This window comes from Aulonocara sp. 'chitande type north' Nkhata Bay, linkage group LG11, assembly GCF_057382095.1.
Source record: "Aulonocara sp. 'chitande type north' Nkhata Bay isolate Kocher_YH1m ecotype deep benthic linkage group LG11, A_spYH_male_GT1.1, whole genome shotgun sequence".
In the NCBI taxonomy this organism is placed as follows: Eukaryota; Metazoa; Chordata; class Actinopteri; order Cichliformes; family Cichlidae; genus Aulonocara; species Aulonocara sp. 'chitande type north' Nkhata Bay.
This window is the reverse complement of record NC_141354.1, coordinates 5010666-5029385: the sequence shown is the minus strand read 5'-3', so window position 1 is coordinate 5029385 and position 18720 is coordinate 5010666. Positions and strand designations below refer to the sequence as shown.

At 41.9% G+C, this 18720-nt stretch overlaps 1 protein-coding gene and 1 pseudogene across 3 annotated transcripts in view; one reads left to right on the top strand and one right to left on the bottom strand.

The window, feature by feature from the left end:
* Positions 1 to 18720, top strand: part of grik2 (glutamate receptor, ionotropic, kainate 2) — a 346386-nt gene that overhangs the window by 129463 nt on the left and 198203 nt on the right. The window lies entirely within an intron of this gene.
* On the bottom strand, positions 6085 to 10416 carry LOC147318370 (uncharacterized; annotated as a pseudogene).

The window sequence follows — 18720 nt, the reverse complement described above, 5'->3', positions numbered from 1 at the left end:
CTTATTAATGCCTTTGTTTACCTTGTTTTAATGACTTACTGTTCAGTGTAATCATTTCCTGTTTATTCCTTACTGCGAAGCACTTTGGTGTACCCTCAGTTTTAAACGTGCTATATAAATCAAATTGTATTATATATTACCATTTGACTCCCTAATTTGACTCTTATAAGATTAACAGAGTTTAGCAGAGAGATACCCCTAAAACTAGCAAACAAAAAAAAAGATTCAGGCAGTGACAGCGCATCAGGAAGGAAATACAGGAAATTCCCACGAGTTCTAGACTCATTCATTCAGTTAATAAAAACAGCACTTTCATTTTCTACCATGTATATGTGTAATATATTTTTATAAAAGTGCCAATAATCCCTAAATACTTAATGCAAAGTTTTTGTTTAACACGTTGGTTCAGACCAGAGCAATCGATGGTCATTTTATGTTTCTCCCATTTCCAAATAATCACGTCAGCTACGTCAGCTTCTCACCAACGTTCTTGGTATCGGTCTTGTTAGCTATTCTAGTATTCTGCAGGTCTACAGTCTTGTCCCTGACATCTCTTAACAGCTCTGTCGTCTTGCCCGTGATGATTATGTGGACAGGTGTGGTTTATACACTTAATGAAGTGAGATCAGGAATATCTGTAATTGATTGATTGACTGTAATCTGTGTGCCACATGGGCACACAGCCAATCTGTGGGAGCCAGAATTCTGGTTGGGTCAGAGGAGACCAAACGCTTATTCACTCAATAACATGCAAATGAATGTCTAATTTTATTTATAGCTGTAAAATGAGGCCTGATTCCATTTCATTGTGATGAGTTTCACCTCTGTGCACAGCTGAGCATTGACTGAGTCATTAAGACTATTAGTTCTTTCATAATTCTCAGGACATTTAAATGAGAAGCTCAAGCTGAACATTCTTGCATCCATGGAAGATGCATTTACAGGACGAAGACATAGCTGACAAGTACAGTCCAAGACTGCATAACTCTACCAAGACTGATAATTCCCTCCAGACCATGAATGTTTTCAGTCCATCAAACAAGAACAAGGTTTGTGGCATTTTCTTGAAAAGATCGACACAATGCCTCAGATCAGGAAGATGATTAAATAAACTCATAAAGATTGTATTATTTAGCAACTGTCAGTGTAGGACAAATCAGATAAATTAACTCTGCACCTCTTACCTTTATGTCACCTTCAATTAATCAAGTGGCAAAGAAACGCTGCCCTGAGTGGTGGCTTAACATGCACAACGTGAGTGACCTTACAAGCACCATCGCCTCATTACCATAGTATCTCTCCGTGTTAATTGCCTTAGCTGCTGTCTGATTCACTGTGTGGCCTGCAATTTTCAAAGTGGTTCAAAAAATACTTGGGCATGTCTGTAATTACTGCATTTATTTCTTTATCAGAAGTTAGGCTTGTCATCTGTGCAAACAGGATGACCTTTGAGCCATCAAGGTCATCTGTTTGTTTGTTGCTGCTGCTTTGTATTCAGAGTCACATCAGTGCTGCTGAATCTCTTTTATTGTCATATTACCATAAATATGCTACAGATATGGGCACATTTAAATGAGGCTGTGATGGAAAGCCGTTTTCTTTTTGACAGATATTATTTAAAGTAAGATCCAGACATCAGACATGTTCATATAATCTGAGCTCCACTCGAACATGCGTGATGAACTCCAGGACAGTGTGGCAGTGAACCTCCTTACATTTACTGTACAGAATGTATTTTATTTAAACACACACACACACACACACACACACACACACACACACACACACACACACACACACACACACACACACACACACACAGAAAAGAAACCCAGGAAACCCACTAAGAAGCAGCCAACATGTAACATTTTGACGGCACAAATCTGTGTGAATGTTCAACATGATTTCCTATTTTCTATGGTTTTTACACATAAATGTTTCAGGTTATTAAACAAATTAAATATGAGACAAAGCTAAAGCAAGTGAAAAGAAAATGTAGTTTTTAAATGAATGATTAATGGGTGTTTATGATTAATGGGTAAAAATCCAAACAGGGAAAAAGTGACTGTCCTCTAAACCTAATAACTGGTTGGGCCACCCTTAGCAGCAACAACTGCAATCAAGCCAGAGCCAGTAAGTTTTTTACAGAGCTATGGGGGAATTTTGGCCAGACATTCCCAGTTCACCCTCTCTGTAAGATTGGGTCTGCCAGTCTGTTCAGCATCTTCTCCTGTCTCTTGATCCAACTCACCCTCAGGTGATGATAAGATGACAGCTTAGTAACTGTGTTTACCCGAGCGTAGTCTGATGATACAATAACAAAACTGGACCTGGACCTAAGTTGTCCTGGCACCATGTGCACTTATGAAACTTTTGTAATGGACAAACTGTGGTTAGCAAAGAAGTCCAACAACAAAAAACTACTTGGTTTCAGATGGAGCTCAGATTCACACCCCTCCAGGTGACACTGTCATTGCCCACGTGAGCGTTGAAGTCCCCCAGCAGAACAATAAAGTCCCTGGGTGGAGCATTCTCCAGGCTTACGGTGGAACGGGTTCCAACCCATCTCCAGAAAACTGGTTCCAGAGCCCGAGCTCGAAGGCTGACTATATGTAGTTGGCATTTCCCAATCTCACACACCAGCTCTGGCTCCTTCCCCACCCGCGAGATAACAGTCCATGTAACACAAACCAAACTCTACCTCCTGAGTCCCAAAAGGTTGATTCTGATCATCTGGTCGTAGCGTTTTCAGTGGGAGAAGCGTTCTTCTTCTTCAGTCTCTACCTCCTGAACCACAGCTACCCTGTTAAGAGAAATGTTGGATTTCATCCTTTGAATGAGCCTAGTATGAGACTTGTCTTTTCGCATGCAAACAATGCATAAAACATGGAATGTTTTGTCTTTATTGGTCAGCTCTTTGACGTAGGCTAACAATGGACACGGACCTTTCTTTGTCTGACCAGCCTATCTGGGACTGTAAGAGATTTTTTTTTAAAATTCCTGTACCAAGTTTGCTGTTTGGTTTTCAAAGACTCTGAGATCAAGTGTACTTCCTTCTCTCAGATCTTACTAAATGTGGATATTAATCCCACAGCAGTATCTGAAGTTTCACAGTTTTCACAATTTGATGAAAAAGTGAGTCATGTTGTATTGTACTTATTTATAAAGAATTAGATTTTAGTGGGTGAGTATATGTTTGTCTTCCTTTAGTTGAGCAAAAGAAAAGTAAAAAAAAAAAAAAAACTAGATTTGATGTACTGTTAAACTTTGCATGATGTTTAATGGTTTTAAGGTCAGAATTCTCTGATGGGCTACTTAGCTCAAATGTGCCAGTTGCCAGTATGATTCATCATGAAATTGTGTCTGTGCAGTTCATTCATTACGTTTTCTTGTTTATTTATTACTCTTACTACTGTTTATCTTCCATTTGAAGCAGTCATGTCATGTGACAATAGTGTTGAAACATAGCAATTATCTTTACCCTTCAAAATAAGAGATGGCTTTGGAATTATCTGTCAAGCTTTTAAAAAGTGAGGAAATAAACCCTTGGGAGTGTTAGTTTATCTCTGCTTCTTGAGATAGTATGTTAATTTGGCTTGAGACACAAAGAAAAGAAAATCCAGTTTCATATTTTAGTTCTTCTCTGGACAGAAGATAAGCTCTACATGATTCAAAGTTCAAAATATTTAATGTGTACTGGGCGTCAGTTCATCAAGTATCTGAAAGAAGACCTTTAGCACTGGTCAACACCCACCAGTTGGGATGTTGGTGGGTTACCGGGGTCTTCTTCCAGTTTGCACATTGGTGTGTTCTTACACAATACTGTTAAACCCAGTGACTGCCCCTTTGTGCAGGGCTGTGTGGGAATCGGTGAATGTGTAATATTAAGTGCTAAGTGGTAAATAAGAGTATAGGAGTGCTTTATGAATGCAGTCTTTTTATTGTTATGCTTTAGCCACTACACTGTGAAATTAACATTAAGCTGAAAAAATGAGTAACAAAAAAATAAACATTCTTTTGCTATTAAAAACATTTAATGACAAGTTTAAATATCAAACTTTTGAATAAACTGTTATTATTTCAGTTTCCAGAATATATCACCAAACAAGTTTTCAAACAATAGAATTACCAAGTGCAACATGGTTAACCTTTTGGGCTGCAGAATACCTGAGACACCGTCATTGTCAGAGTGATGCAAAGTGATTGAGCTCAGAGCTCCAATATAAGGGAAACTAAATTAGTAATAACATGTTATTATGTGGAACAGGAAAATAACACTGTGGACTATAAAGACTGTCACATTCATCATTTTGGGCTACAGGCTGCTACAAACTTTACTGCAATGTTTATAGCACTAGTCTGTTATCAACACAATTATCTGCAAACACATTATTTCAAATAATGTAATCGGGTCTTCCATTTGTGCAGTTTCTACATCAGCATTATGAGCATTTCAGCAGTCACCTGCAGTTTCAGATGGCATTTAAAGAGACACTCAGCTGATCTATTTGTTTTTGAAGTATTGTTTGGGTGACTTCTCTGTCATGTTGTCATTTCAAGAAAAAGATTATTATTATATACTAATGATATATAAGAATTATGACCTGAATGCACTGTTGTGCCAAACACATTTTGCTTTTCCAAGATCAACTCTATAAATTCTCTGAAGGCTCCTGTTCTACTTGTGTTATATAAACACAAACAGGATATAAAAGGATATTGTACAAATAGAAATATATGATGTATCAATGACTGCTGCACCAGAAAAAACAAACTGGAACATTAAAATATGCACAGATACATAAATCAACAATCTTCTTGTGGTGTGAGCGAGAGAGAGTGTGAGTGTGTCTTTGACACGAAATGTACTCGATAATGAGGCCGGAGCAGCCGGAGTCAGACAGAGGTACATCAAGGCAAGGCAAGGCAAGGCAAATTTATTTGTATAGCACAATTCAAAAACAAGGTGATTCAAAGTGCTTTACAGAGACATTAGAAACAAAAACAAATAAAAAGCATGATTTAAAATTGATTAAAACAAGCAAACAAACAAACAAACTAAATACACACATTTCACACCTGTTCGCACAATCTGAACCTTTATCGTAAGGGGAGCTACCAGTCCTTCTGTGGACGAGCTACTTTCTATTTTAAATTCCCTGAATTTAAAATACTCTCTAGACCCAGTCTAGACCCAGTTGGGGAGCTACCCAGAGCTCTAAACCCACTTAACAAACAAACAAACAAACAAACAAACAAACAAAACAGTATATAAAATCAAAACAGATAAAATCAGAACAGTAGATAAAATCAGTTTTGAAATTTAAGCTTAACAAACAAACAAAACAGTATATAAAATCAAAACAGATAAAATCAGAAATAGATAAGATCAGTAGTTAGTGTAAGTTTTGAAATTTAAGCTTAAAAGTGTGGATTTGGTGCTTTATTCAAATGCAGCTGAGAACAGGTGAGTCTTCAACCTGGATTTAAATAAACTGAGTGTTTCAGCTGATCTGAGGCTTTCTGGGAGTTTGTTCCAGATATAAGGAGCATAAAATCTGAATGCAGCTTCTCCGTGTCTGGTTCTGACTCTGGGAACTGATAAAAGACCGGATCCAGATCACCTGAGGGATCTGGAAGGTTCATACTGGGTAAGGAGGTCATTGATGTATTTTGGTCCTAAACCATTCAGAGCTTTATAGACCAGCATCAGAACTTTAAAGTCTATCCTCTGACGGACAGGCAGCCAGTGTAAGGACCTCAGAGCTGGACTGATGTGGTCCACTTTTTTGGTCTTAGTGAGGACTCGAGCAGCAGAGTTCTGAATGAGCTGTAGTTGTCTGACTGATTTTTTAGGTAGACCTGTAAAGATGCTGTTACAGTAATCAAGCCTACTAAAGATGAATGCATGGACTAGTTTTTCCAGGTCCTGTTGAGACATCAGATCTTTTATCCTTGAAATATTCTTGAGGTGATAGTAAGCTGACTTTGTTATTGTCTTAATGTGTTTTTCTAAGTTTACGTCTGCATCCATCACTACACCCAAATTTCTCGCCTGGTTTGTGGTTTTTAGATGTATTGAAGTTCTCTGGTGACCTGTAATCGTTTTTCTTTGGCGCCAAAGACTATTACCTCAGTTTTGTTTTTGTTTAGTTGGAGAAAATTGTGGCACAACCAGTCATTAATTTCCTCAATGCATTTACCAAGAGCCTGTACAGGGCCTCAGTCTCCTGGTGACATTGTGATATATATTTGTGTGTCATCTGCATAGCTGTGGTAGTTTATTTTGTTGTTCTTTATAATCTGTGCCAGTGGGAGCATGTAAATGTTAAACAGAGGGGGTCCCAAGATGGAACCTTGGGGAACTCCACATGTGATGCTTGTCTGCTCAGATGTGAAGTTACCTATTGATACAAAGTATTTCCTGTTTTCTAAGTATGTTTTGAACCAGTTTAGTACAGTTCCTGAAAGACCTGCCCAGTTCTCCAGTCGTTTGAGTAATATGTTGTGGTCAACTGTATCAAATGCTGCACTGAGATCCAGTAAAACTAGGACTGACATTTTTCCACTGTCTGTGTTCAGACATATGTCATTAAACACTTTTGTCAGAGCGGTTTCAGTGCTGTGGTTCTGTCTAAAACCTGACTGGAAGGCATCATAGCAGTTATTCTGTTTTAAGAAGTAACTGAGCTGTTGAGAAACTGCTTTTTCAATGATCTTACTTAAAAATGGGAGATTTGAGATCGGCCTGTAGTTGTTCATTTGTGTCTTGTCAAGATTGTCCTTTTTCAGTATAGGTTTGATTACAGCAGTTTTTAGTGATTCTGGAAACACACCTGATAATAAAGAAAAGTTGACGATCTGTAACAGGTCTGACTCTAAAGTCTTTGAGACCTTTTTGAAAAAACTTGTTGGCAGGACATCTAAACAGCAAGAAGAGGAGTTCAGTTGACCTAAGATGTCCTCCAGGTCTTTGCTGTTAATCGGGTGAAACTGTTTGATGGTGTTTAAACAGTTTTTTGGTGGACACAGTACATATCCTGGATCTGCTGTTGATGTACCAACTGCTTGTCTAATCTTTTGGATTTTGTCTGTGAAGAATTTGGCAAAGTCATTGCAGGCCATGGTTGAATGAAGTTCAGCTGCCACTGGCACAGGAGGGTTTGTTAGCCTGTCAACTGTAGAAAATAAGACCCGAGCATTATGGCTGTTTTTAGTGATGATGTCAGAGAAGTAGGACCTCCTTGCACTCCTCAGTTGTAAATTATAATTGTGAAGTTTCTCTTTATAGATGTCATAATGAAACTGGAGGTTTGTTTTTCTCCATCTGCGCTCAGCTTTCCTACACTCTCTTTTTTCATTTTTCACCAGTGTGGAGTTTCTCCATGGAGACTTTTTCCTTCCAGAGATAACCTTCACCTTAATGGGAGCAATAGTGTCCATTACATTTAACATTTTTGCATTAAAGCTATTGACGAGCTCATTGACTGAACCTTTGGACAGGTCAGGTGTTAATAGGAAGACCTGGTTAAAGATCTCACTACTGTCTTCAGTTATACACCGTTTTGTGATCACTGCTGTTGATATATTTGTGTGGGCTGAGATTTTACTTTCAAAGAAAACACAGTAATGATCAGACACGCCCACATCAGACACAGTAACCTTTGAAATGCTCAGGCCTTTGGAGATCAGTAGGTCAAGAGTGTGTCCTCTATTATGTGTGGCCTCTGTTACATGCTGAGTCAGCCCAAAGTTGCCCAGAGTGTTACTCAGGTCTTTAGTCCCTTTGTCCTGAGGGTTGTCCACATGGATGTTAAAATCCCCAACAATAATTACACAGTCGAAATCAACACAGATCACAGACAGCAGTTCACTGAGGTCATTAAAAAAGTCTGTGCAGTATTTGGGAGGCCTGTAAACATTAAGAAACACAACTTTGGATGGGGCCTTCAGCTGTAAAGCCACATATTCAAAAGACTGAAAACTTCCAGGAGATAGCTGCTTACATTGAAATGATTCATTAAATAAGACAGCGACCCCTCCTCCTCTCCTGCTCACCCTGGCCTCACTGATAAAACTGTAGTTAGGAGGGGTCGTCTCGATGAGAACAGCTCCACTGTTACTTTGGTCCAACCAAGTTTCAGTTAAAAACATAAAATCAAGGCTGTGCTCAGTGATTAAATCATTAATTAAAAATGTTTTCCCAGCTAAAGATCTAACGTTTAATAAAGCCAACTTAAGTGTTTTAGAGGTATTACTTGTCCCCTCGTGTTTGGGAGAAGTCTGTGGCACACAAGGTATGTTTACTATGTTTAAAGATCTTTTAGAGTGCAGCTCTCTGTGTTTTGACCAGGCCACATGTCTCCTGTCACCTAAAAGTACAGAAATTTTAAAACCTTCTAGTAAACAGGGTCCCAGCTTCTCCTGGGAAAAGTCACCACTGCCATAATCCTCACAGCCCGGACCCTCCACACATCACACATCAGACTGTGGAGACAGGGCATGAAGGTGGTAAGGAGGAACTAAGGGGGGCGAGGCTGGGCAATGTGACTTCGATTGCTCTGTTGAGGGTGGGGCTCGATGGCGAACCTTTGGCTGCTCTGGTGGGGGGTTTATGGGGGACAAAGAGGGATTGGGCCGGGGGGTAGATCTGAGCCCAGCATTGACCCGCTCCATCATCTCTTCAGTGAATTTCAGGTGTGGGGAGGAGGGAGAAAGGGAGGGGGAGGAGGGTGATGGGGGTGATGGCCTGTCAGGGGTTTGGGGGACTGGGGAAGATCCTGGTCCTGGTCGTTGGTGTTGTTGAGAGAGTTGGAGGCAAATAGGGACCCCTCTTCTTGCCTCTTCTTGCCTCAGATGTCTCTCCTTTCTGAGGCTCATCCCGGGTGGGGGCAGATGGAGCTCCTCCTCAAGGTTTCTGCTGGGCTTTGTCTGTTCTTGGAGTACTGTTTGTTCCTCTTTATGAGATAACTCCTCGTTTATCTCAGCCTTGGCACCAAGCACAGATGGATGACGTATGGAATAAAACAAGTTGGAGGTGAACAGTTTCACCCCTGACTTGTTAAAATTAAATCCATTTGCTTTAAACAGATGCCTGCGTTCCCAAAAAATATTAAAGTTGTTGATAAAATGCACTGAGTGGTCAGCACATGCTGATATAAGCCATTTATTCAGTGTAAACAGCCTGCTGAATCTCTCGTCTCCTCCTCTGACCGGCGGTACAGGCCCACTGATGAATACAGCTGCATTCAGAGAGTTTACAGTGTTTAATAATCCAATAAAGTCCCGTTTCAGAACCTCCAATTGTTGTTTGGACACATCGTTTGACCCTGTATGCAGGACAATGTTTGTCACAGTTGGATATTCATCTGCAATTTGAAGAATTCTCTCCTTCAGGTTGTTGACCATATCGTTAGGAAAGCAGAGGACTTTAGTGTTCTTACCGCACATGCTTTGTACATCCTTTACGGCAGAGTCACCCACAATCAGCGTTTCAGGCCTAGTCTTTAGCTTTCCCCGTGGATTTTCAGACCTTACTTCGCTACTTTTAGATGGATGGTTGTCTGATATAGATCCAGGGTCCTTTGATAGTGGAGCAAATCTGTTCTGCAGTTTCAGATTCAGTTGTTTTGGAGGTTTGTTGTTAACCTTCCTATTCACGGTTATCCAGTCCTGTTTCCTCCCGTATACAGGGGTAGAAGAGCTTCTCTGTCTCGTAGGAAGTGAAGGCCAGTCGGTTTCAGAGATTTCAGCTCGCTGTGCCCTGCCTGTGGTACGTCCTCCCCCTTCCAGGAGACATGATTTATGTCTTGGTTTTGCACCAAGACAGTCCAAGGGGGGATTATCACTTGAGGATTTATAATAATGCACAGAGTCTACTTTCTTGGTCATGTTATCTGTGCTCCTTAGCTGTGTACTAGCTTGCTCATCGCCATTGTTTTGAGTCAAAGGCAAGGTTGTTTCATTTCCACACAGTCCATTTACCTCCACGTTTACTTCTAAGCGATGAATTTTTGTCTCCAGTGCTGCAATCTTCTGCAGGAGGCTGTGGTAGTCATCTGTGGAGAGGGAAGGCATCTTGTTGCTAGTTAGCCTAGCGGTTAGCACCTTTCTAGGCTATTGAGGCTGCTCGGTGCCCAGACGCTGTAATCAGGCTTCAGCTGTGTCTAGGCCACAGACACACGGAGCGCTGAGGATAAGGTAACTATAAAAATGTTGCTGTTTCTGTTAAGAACACTTTAGTCCTAATGATCTATAAGTGTCCAGAAGCTATCGCAGGTAAGCTCATACGGAAAAAAGGGAAAAAATCAGCATAAAAATCGGTAAAAATCAATAAAAGAAGCAAAGCATTTAGAGAGCAGAGATGAAGCGTCCACACTCTCAGAGGGGAGAGGTGTCATCAAGGAGATCCAGGCTATCCACAGCTCCCCAAGAGTACCTGAGGCCACACATCTCAGCGACATCCGATAAGCCACCCCGTATCACCAAGGGAGTGGGTCAATGAGCACGACAGAACAGTATTAGGGGCAGCAGCGTCTACCTGGGAGCAATAGGGAGGCACTTGGCCCGCCACTCCATGGCCAGGTACCACAGGGGCCAAGGCTCAACAAGCCCAGGCCCAGCCATACACATATGCACACACATATTTTTCTTTGTTTTTCCAACAGATGTGCTTTTCTATCAGTGTACATTTCTGTGCAAAATTTGAGATTTTTATTATTTAGAAAAAAATGAAAATACATGCTGCAATTTATTGAAAACTTATTGAACAATATGTGTTACAAAAATAGGTTTTAGCTTGAAAGTCAGTCTTTGATATAAACACTTTCATTCTTTAACACAACTTAAACTCTCTTAGACAAACTGTCTTGTAATCGCTTAGTAAGTAATCTTCAAGAATGGTTCTCCAGACTTCTTTAAGCACATTCCAGAGCTCGTTTTTAATATCAGCCCCCCTGTGGTGGTTAATCCATCACTGACAGTGTTTATTTGTGTGCTTTTCTATCTAGGCATGATTTCACTGCACTTGCAATGTGTTTGGGATCACTGCCATGTCAGAGAATGCCAATCACATGCTTTCCAAATGATATTACATCATGGATCAAAATCTGAAGTTCTTTTCCCGTATTCATAAGTCCATCAGTTTTAACAAGAACCCCAACATTACTGACCAAAGCCAACCCAAACCATGACACAACCATGTTTTACAGATGGCTGTATAAACTATCTATCTATCTATCTATCTATCTATCTATCTATATATATATATAGATATATAGATATATATATAGATATATATATATTAGGGGTGCAATGATATTCGTATTGATATTGAACCGTTTGATACAGTGCTTTCGGTTCGGTACGCATATGTATCGAACAATACAAAATGTTTAATTTATTTCATCAACTTTTCTTCTGACGATGCTGTCTGTGTTGAGAGCTCAGTGGATCTGCGTTCGACTACTCCGCCTAGGCTGCACTGTCAAGCGCAGATCCACTGAGCGCAGCACAAGCTAATGAGACAGAAGCTAAGCTCATTGCAACATGGCAAATTTAACCTCCCCCACCCTCATTCAGATCTGGCGTTTGGAACTATTTTGGTTTTCATGTGACGTATGGCCCTGAAGGTAAGCGCGTCATGGACTAAAGTAAAACAGTATGTTGGATGTGCCACGCAATGCTCAATTACATGGGTGGGAACTAGTGCGTGAGCACAGTTTGCTCGTTAACGTGTTGACGCCATCCAGCTCCACACACGGGGCGATCCGCGGTAGCTCATTAACGGAGATTTGCCGTGTTGTGGCGTTAACGTCATTTCAGATTGACAGCACTAGTGGGAACACAACGAATATGACTGCACATTTACTCCGACAAGCACGCATGCTACAAACTTTACCCGAGTCATTTAGACAGCCGTTAGCACATGATTCTCCTTATGGGGACCTGATATGTTTAATATGCTGCTGAGAATATAGCCCAGAAGAAACGTATAGTATAGCTTTTATTTTGGAAAGAGCCATTTCTCTGTAATAAACTCTCTTTTCCAAAGATGAGTGATTCCTCCATCAGATAGATTTATTTATTTTATAATTTTATTAAATGACAAATTAAAAAAGCATGAACATTTTTTTGTATCGAAAAAATATCGAACCGTGACACCAAAGTATCGAACCGAAGCGTGAATTTTGTTGCTGTGTAAAACAACTCAGTTGTTTTACACAGCAACAAATCACAATGACAGTTGCCTCAAGGCGCTTCATTTTGTACAGTATCCTACAATAATACATACAGAGAAAAGCCCAACAACCATATGACCCCCTATGAGGAAGCACTTTCGCGACAGTGGGAAGGAAAAACCTCAGACAGAACCAGGCTCAGGGAGGGGCGGGGCCATCTGCTGCGACCGGTTGGGGTGAGAGAAGGAAGACAGGATAAAAGACATGCTGTGGAAGAGAGACAGAGGTTAATAACAGATATGATTCAATGCAGAGAGGTCTGTGAACACATAGTGAGTGAGAAAGGTGACTGGAAAGGAAAAACTCAATGCATCATGGGAATCCCCCGGCAGCCTACGCCTACTGCAGCATAACTAAGGGAGGAGTCAGGGTCACCTGGTCCAGCCCTAACTATATGCTTTAGCAAAAAGGAAAGTTTGAAGCCTAATCTTGAAAGTAGAGATAGTGTCTGTCTCCTGAATCCAAACTGGAAGCTGGTTCCACAGAAGAGGGGCCTGAAAACTGAAGGCTCTGCCTCCCATTCTACTTTTAAATACTCTAGGAACAACAAGTAGGCCTGCAGCATTTATAAGCATATTGCTCTCACAATATGCTTATAAAAGCAACAAACAATTTCTCGAGGCTAAATGATAATCTTCTAAATTTGTGACACGCCATTTCCTCTCCAGCTTACAAGTCATCTGCTTTAGGGTACGTGTTTGAGAATTATACCACGGAGTCAGGTACTTCTGATTTGAGACCTTAGTTTTCACAGGAGCTACAGTATCCAGAGTCGTACGTAGTGAGGAGGTAAAATTATTAACAAGATGATCGACCTCTGTTGGGGTAGCGTTCAGATAGCTGCTCTGCTCTATGTTGGTACAGGGCATTGAAGATGATAACAGTGGGTGGATTATATTCTTAAACTTAGTTACAGCGCTTTCAGAAAGACATCTACTGTGATGAAGTCTACTCTCCACTGCTGTGTAATCAATTATTGTAAATGTAAATGTTACAAGGAAATGATGAGAGAGGAGAGGGTTTTCAGGAAACACTGTTAAAGAACCATCTTTCTGAGTGAGATAAAAAGTCTGAGAAATCAGACAGAAACTCTGTGTAAGGCCCAGGTGGACGATAGATGATAACAAATAGAACTGTTTTTTGAGTTTCACTGCTGGGGTGGACAAGGCTAAGCATCAGGCTTTCAAATGAATTCAAAGTCTGTCTGGGTCTTTGGTTGATTAATTAGCTGGTGTGAAAAATTGCTGCCACACCGCTCCCGCGGCCTGTGCTTTGTGCAAAATCGGCCTGTGCAAAATCCATTTGTTGATCAATTATTAAGTTATGTACTAACAGAGAGTTGAAGGAGAGAGACCTAATGGGGGCGATCGTGGCTCAAGAGTTGGGTGTTCGTCTTGTAATCGGAAGATTGCCGGTTCGAGCCCCGGTTCGGACAGTCTCGGTCGTTGTGTCCTTGGGCAAAACACTTTACCTACCGCCTACTGTTGTTGGCCAGAGGGGCCGATGGCGCAATATGGCAGCCTCGCTTCTGTCAGTCTGCCCCAGGGCAGCTGTGGCTACAACTGTAGCTTGCCTTCACCAGTGTATGAATGTGAGAGTGAATGAATAGTGGCATTGTAAAGCGCTTTGAGGGGTCCTGAAAAGCGCTATATAAATGCAATCCATTATTATTATTAATGTTTAATAATCCACATTTCACTGTTTTACTCTTTGGTTCAGATGTGGATACTGTATTGTTCTTTCTTTGATTTTTTATGTTTAGGTGGTTTTTTGTTGGGTTTTTGTTTTTTGCCTGTTTGAGAGCTGACACAGTCTCTACGGGGATGGGGTTTGGGACAATAACAGGCTGTAACTCTTTTAATTGAATTTTTTCTTTCATAAATTTGGCCAGATTCCTAGAAATGAGAGCTGCTCCATCCAAAGTGGGATGGGTGCCGTCTTTCCTAACAAGACCAGGTTTCCTCCAGGTTTGCCAATTATCTATGAAGCCCACATTGTTCTTTGGACACCACTCAGACAGCCAGCAATTTAAGGAGAACATGCGGCTAAACATGTTACTCCTGGTCCGATTGGCGAGGTGACCTGAGTTATACACCATTCAATATTGATTTTAGTGACCAGTGATCCAACTGACATAACTGGGTGTCATTACTGTTGATGTGAATTATATTTTTACTGAATGTATATTTACCCTTAGCCAGTGTAACAGTGTTTATGTTTTATGAAATTCCACTTGCCATGTTGACCACAATGTATTTGTACATTATGATGGTTATTGGCTCAATGGCGCCCTCTCTCACAGGCAGTGGATAAATGCCAGTGGTAGCATTAAAGCATTGCCAGGTTACGAGGGAAAAGCTTGATCTACTGAGATGTGCTTATAGATCCGCATTGTGCATGATCATTATGTATTGGTATTTGTGCTATTTCTATATGGAGAATATGACCCCTGTATATTGTATGACTGTCAATAAGAAAAGTAGTTGCAAATGCCAAGTACTAAAACAGTCACATAATAGTATTGTACACTGGCTAGCTTAGATAGCAAGCTGCTGTGCTATTATAACATGCTATTCATTTTGTAGTGTGCTGTGTTTGAGCCACCTGTAATGAGCCAATCTGCCTGACCAGTACATATATTCTCTTCTTATCCAGGTAATAAATAGCATCAATAAGAGATAAGCACGTATCCATTATTTATTACACAACACAGGGTAATCTGATTTTTGGACAGGCCAGTTGTAGCAAAGTGTAATTCAGCCTAGTCACTAGTGGTGTGCGATACTGCATATTTTGGTATCGATCCGATACCAAGTAAATACGGGCCAGTATCGCCAATACCAATACCGATACCGATACTTTTCAATAAATAAGGTGGATGCCTCATTGAATTGCTAAATCGCAATTAATTTTCATGGCCGTAAGTGTTTTTTGGGATTTTTCCTTTTGTATTATTAATTACTTAAAACCCAGGACATAATTAGGATAAATAATTTATTTATAATTAAATAAAAAATGCTTTATTATTCTGGCGGCCGTGGTCTGCGATGCTGCTGCAGGTGAGATGGACTCACCTTCACTGCATCTACAATCATGCCTCCCCTGCAAACCAGTAAACAAATTAAAACAAATACTGTTGATAAACTATAATAAAAAATTACAATTAAAATTCTCAACAACAAAAACAATTGGTAAAAATATAATTAATATGTCCATCCATCCATCCATCCATCTTCATCCGCTTTATCCGAGGTCGGGTCGCGGGGGCAGCAGCCTAAGCAAAGAGGCCCAGACCTCCCTCTCCCCAGCCACCTCCTCCAGCTTATCCGGGGGAATACCAAGGCGTTCCCAGGCCAGCCGAGAGATATAATCTCTCCAGCGTGTCCTGGGTCTGCCCCGTGGCCTCCTCCCGGTGGGACATGCCTGGAACACCTCACCCAGGAGGCGCCCAGGGGGCATCCTTGTCAGATGCCCGAACCACCTCAGCTGGCTCCTTTCGATGTGGAGCAGCAGCTGCTCTACTCTGAGCCCCTCCCGGATGGCCGAAATTCTCACCCTATCTCTAAGGGAGAGGCCAGCCACCCTTCGGAGGAAGCTCATTTCTGCCGCTTGTATCCGCGATCTCGTTCTTTCGGTCACTACCCACAGCTTGTGGCCATAGGTGAGGGTAGGGACGTAGATCGACCGGTAAATTGAGAGCTTCGCTTTTACACTCAGCTCCCTCTTCACCACGACGGACCGGTGCAGCGTCTGCATTACTGCAGCTGCAGCCCCAATCCGTCTGTCGATCTCCGGCTCCCTTCTCCCATCACTCGCAAACAAGACCCCGAGATACTTGAACTCCTCCACTTGGGGCAGGAACTCATCGCCGACCCGGAGTGGGCACTCCACCCTTTTCTGGCTGAGAACCATGGCCGCAGATTTGGAGGTGCTGATCCTCATTCCCGCTGCTTCACACTCGGCTGCGAACCGTTCCAGTGCGAGCTGGAGGCCCTCACCCGATGAAGCCAACAGAACCACATCATCCGCAAAAATCAGAGATGAGATTCTGAGGCCACCAAAGCGAAAGCCCTCCACCACTTGGCTGCGCCTAGAAATCCTGTCCATAAAAATTATGAACAGAACCGGAGACATAATTAATATGTAAACAACTTAATAACCCCCAAAGTGTCTAAGTCACATGACGTGTCAGCGCAACACCGAAACACCGAAAGGAGGGGGGGGCAAAATGTGCCTTTTCTCCGCTGACACAGGAGCGGCAAGTCCAGCGACCTGGCTGTTTTTGCCAAAAGCACAGCATAGCAAACAAGCAGAACTCAAAGTAAAGAATCGATCTAACCAGGTTAGTATCGATCCGATACCGATCCCGACTTGGGATTGATGCTATCGATATTTGGATCGATCCGCACACCACTACTAGTCACACCAGCACCAACACCCCTCAGTGTCACCTGAAAAATTGTTAGACACATGAACCTGGGGCTTCTATTTAAGACTGTGCTTCCTCTTCACCGTCACCCAGCCATCCTGTTTTCCTGTCTGAAACCTTAAACCTACCCTACCTTAAGCTTCACCGGCTACAGGGGCCTGGCTAGCTTCGAGTTTTTTGAAGGGCAGCCAAGTCTCCAATTTATAGATTCTGGCCTCCAGAACTGGAAATAGGCTACTTTTATTACAAATATCCTTATTGCTGAAGGAGGCAGACGAGTAACAAAACCAAGCCATATGAACCAAAGTTGTAGCTCATCTGTTCGATTGGACCACATGGGCCAGCCTTTGCTCCCCATGTGCATCAGTGGGCCTTGGCCACCCCTGAGCCTGTCAGTGGTTCACCACTGTTTTTACCTTGGACCACTTTTGACAGATATTAACCACTGCAGCCACGTGACAAACATTGCAGTTTAGGAGATGTTTTGACTACCCACATAGCAAAATTGGTTTGGCCCGGACCTGGCCCACACAAAGTGCTTACTCATGGCTAACATACCACAAAGAATGACGGCCCTTTGGTGGCCCAGATCTTTTTTGCCAGTGGTGGCCCACACATGGGCCAGCACAAGGCCAGTTGCAGACACACTGCTGGCCCTGTGATGGCCCAGAACAGTTTCAGCTCTGGCCCCAGATGTCAGCCTAATGTGTACCTCAATCAGGCCATGTAATAACAACATGTGCCGGAATGTAATAGTACAAAAGCAACATGATGAAACTCTGATCAGACACTGAATGGACTGATTCTTGTGCTCTATACAACATTCACCCACTTTCTCTAAACTGAGTATTTCCTAACCACATTCATACACATTCACACTATCAACATGCAAGGATCAAACCACTAACCTTCTGATCAGTAGGTGACCTGCTCTACCTCCGGAGCTACAGCCACCCAGTGGTAAACCTGAGTAAACCCTCACTAGGTTTTGGATAAAGTGTACAATCACAAACCTGTCAAATCTGCATTTGAAACGTTGGCTACCATAGCAGTATAGTATTGCAACATGGAATTTGGGTCTTCTAACTAAAATAGGAAAATAGGAACATAAATAGTGCCATCATTGCCAGACCTGGCCCACAACTGGTTGGCATACGCCCTGCCATGACACCAGTCAGTCAAAAGTGCCAGCTTGATGCCTGATCCGGGCCAGACCAGTTTTTTATGAGCCTGGGCCACATAACCTAAAAGACAAATGAGCCAGATAATGGCATGCCATCACATAGATGGTGCCATCTATGCCGCGCCTGGTCCATATCTGGATGACATACGTCTTGTCATGCCAGAAGTCAGCCAGCAGTGCCGGCTTGACACCAGATCCGGGCCAGACTTGCTTGCTATGTGGGTAGGTGCTCTGAGCATGCTCTGACAAGGCTCACAATTTGGAGCCTTGACAGTGTCACTCAAACCCTTACAGTTGCCCATTTTTCCTGTATGGAACACGTTAACTCTGAGCAATGTGCTGGACATCTGCTGCTAATATCTTGGTGCCAGATACCACCTTCAGCAGTCTAGAGGAGTTCATGCTTTGATGGGTCAGAGATGGTTTTGCAGAAAAAGGGGACCCAATGTAATATTAGGCAGGTGGTAATTATGGCTGATTGGCGTATAATATGCATATTATGATTGGTTGTGTTTTAACTTTAGTTTATAGAATTGGCATACAATATTAGTGTATCCCTTACCCCATGAGCCATCATCAGATATGTTGCCAATTTTGCAATCTTGCTTTTCATGTGAAGTTGTAGTCTAATGCATGGAGCAGAGGTTTGAGACTTACAGTGTTGGAAAAACACTGGCTTCCTTAAGGAAACAAGTAATAGATTTGAGAAACACTACAAACTAATTCTATATTCATATAATGGCAAATTGTTTTCAAGCCAGATAAATGAGCTCATCTTTGTCCTGTTTGTCCACAACTCTCCTGAGCCATGGATTCTTAGAAATGACTGCTGTGACATGTTTGTACTGGCTTACTGTTCTCAGCATAGC